Source organism: Theropithecus gelada, chromosome 11, assembly GCF_003255815.1.
Source record: "Theropithecus gelada isolate Dixy chromosome 11, Tgel_1.0, whole genome shotgun sequence".
In the NCBI taxonomy this organism is placed as follows: Eukaryota; Metazoa; Chordata; class Mammalia; order Primates; family Cercopithecidae; genus Theropithecus; species Theropithecus gelada.
In genome coordinates, this window is record NC_037679.1 from 7,784,659 (window position 1) to 7,787,425 (window position 2,767).

Sequence of the window (2,767 nt, forward strand, 5' to 3'; positions counted from 1 at the left end):
CTGACGTGGGAGGATGGCTTGAGCCCAGGAAGTCGAGCTGTGATCACACCACTACACTCCAGCCTGGGTGAGACCCTATCTCAAAAAAAAAAAAAAGAGGTGGGTGGAGCAGGTTGGGAAAGCACTGTAGAACAGTAGACCATTCGGGAGTCTTAGAGTCAGGCAAACCTGGGTTCACATCATGACTCCATCATAATGACCTTGAATAATTGACTTGAATAAACAGGTCTTAGTTTCTCTTCCACATCTGGGAGACAATAAGGCCTGTCTCCAATGCGTGCTGTGATGAATAAATGGATAAGCCAAGCATGGAGTGTGGCCATAATAGTATCTTGGTTAATATTAACTACCTTTCTGTCTTCTCTTGGACCCAGAGCTGGAAGAAAAAGCAGTCCAGTGGTGACAGTGGGAACCAGACCACCTGGCTGATCCTAGTGGGCTTCGGGGAGTTGCAATACCTGGGCTTCCTTCCCTTCACTCTCTTCCCGGCCATCTATGTGGTGACAGTCGGGGGCAATGCCCGCATCATGCTGGCCATGGCCTCTAGTCGGACACTCCACCCACCAATGTACTTCTTCCTCTGCCACTTCTCCCTGCTGGAGATTGGCTGTACCTCCAACATCATACTGTGGCTGTTGCAGAGTTTCCTGGAGGGGAGGGAAGTCATCTCACTAGTCAGCTGTCTGGCTCAGTTCTATGTGTTTTCCTCACTTGCTGCAGCTGAGTGCCTCCTGCTCTCTGCCATGTCCTATGTGACTTGGCCATCTGCTGCCCCCTTCACTATCCTGCCCTGATGAGCACCTGGTTTTGTCACTGCCTGGCTGCTGGTGCTTGGTTCAGTGGCTTCTTCTCCTCTGCCTTCACTATGGCCCTGGCAGCACCGCTGTCCTGGCAGCAGGGAGATTGACCACTATTTCTGTGAGTTTGCTCCAGTAGTCAGGCCGTTCTGTGGGAATGTGGGAGTCATGTAAGGGGCTGAAGTCAGCATCTCAGTCTTCCTGACACTGGCCGCCTTCCTACTGATTGTGACATCTTATGCCTTCATTGAGGGCTGTACTGCAAATACCTTCAGGCCATGGGAGGCAAAAAGCCTTCTTCACCTGTTCCTCCCACCTCACCATAGTTGGGGTATTTTATGGCATCCTCATTGTGGTTTATGTGGCCCCAATAGCACACATGTCCCCCTTGCTTCTAAAGGTCTTCTCTGTCCTCTATACAGTGTTCACGCCCATGTCAACTCCATCATCCACAACCTCAAGAACCAAGAGGTGAAGGCAGCTCTGCATAGGCTCAGGGAACAGCTCATCCCAGGACACACTCACTGAGAAGGACAGGACAGCTTTTGACTTCTTCTTGGATTGATTTCAGCGTAGCCCCTTCTTCAAAGTCTGATGGACTAGAGACCACTGCAATAAAAAGATGGAGACTGTGGTATTGAAAGTGGATGTCTAACAAAATGAGGTAACTGTATTTTCCAATTGGAATTGGCCTTTATTTAGAATAAAATTCTAAATAAATCCCCATTTGTAGCAGCTTCCCCAACCCCAGCAACAGCAGCCTCTGTCCCTGTCTGAGGGAATTAACCCCATATTGCCTGAAGAAACTATAATTGCCTCCCCTGGGGCAGTTCCCATGCCACACAATGCCGATTCTCCTCAGAATCCATACCCATCACTCCTCTTTGGTTCTAAAACTATAGCTAGGCCCAAGTCCCTGCAGGCCTCTAAAAGTGAGGCACAAAGTGTGACCCATGAGGACATGCACTACACTCCAAAAGAATTACTTGGGTTTTCTAATTTAAACAGACAGAAATCTAGTGAACATGCATGGAAATAGATATTGAAGTTGTGGGATAATGATGGAAGGAACATAAAGTTGAATAAAGCCAAATGTATTGATATAGGCTCACTAAAGCAGAAATTCTGCATTTAATGTTGCAGCTTAGGGAACTAGGAAGGATTCTAACAGTTTGCTTAGTTGGTTGACTGAAACATGAACCAAAAGGTGGGACACAGTAAGTGAATTAGAAATGCTGGATCTGCCTTGATTTAATGTAGAGAAAGGATTCAAAGGCTTAAGGATATTGAAATGTTACAGTGGATTTGTTACTTAAGACCTACTCACCCACATGACAGGGCCCAGAAGACACACTTTTCACTATGACTAAGAAATAGGGAAGCAGGCCGGGCACGGTGGCTCAAGCCTGTAATCCCAGCACTTTGGGAGGCCGAGACGGGCGGATCACGAGGTCAGGAGATCGAGACCATCCTGGCTAACACAGTGAAACCCCGTCTCTACTAAAAATACAAAAACTTAGCCGGGCGAGGTGGCAGGCGCCTGTAGTCCCAGCTACTCGGGAGGCTGAGGCAGGAGAATGGCGTGTACCCGGGAGGTGGAGCTTGCAGTGAGCTGAGATCCGGCCACTGCACTCCAGCCTGGGTGACAGAGCGAGACTCTGTCTCAAAAAAAAAAAAAAAAAAAAAAAAGAAATAGGGAAGCCCTGGCATCCTTGAAGAGCTCTGTAATCTCTCTTCTCTGTAGCCCAGACCTTACAGTGAGGACTGCAGTCACTGAATTGGGAAACCTAAATTCAATGGGAGTAACTTCATCCTGAGGTGGCAGAGGCCAATTGGCAGCACTCAACCTCCAAAGGCAAGGTGTACCTGGTCACCACAATGGACAGCAGAGTGAAATCAGCAGTCAGAATAGCTTGACTCACACAGACCTATGGCATACTGTTTCTAGAAGTGCAATAGATAAGAAACCT

At 48.1% G+C, this 2,767-nt stretch overlaps 1 pseudogene; it reads left to right on the forward strand.

Annotated features, from left to right (window-relative positions):
* Nucleotides 1-308: 308 nt before the first annotated feature.
* On the forward strand, nt 309-1,325 carry LOC112634200 (annotated as a pseudogene).
* Nucleotides 1,326-2,767: the final 1,442 nt, after the last annotated feature.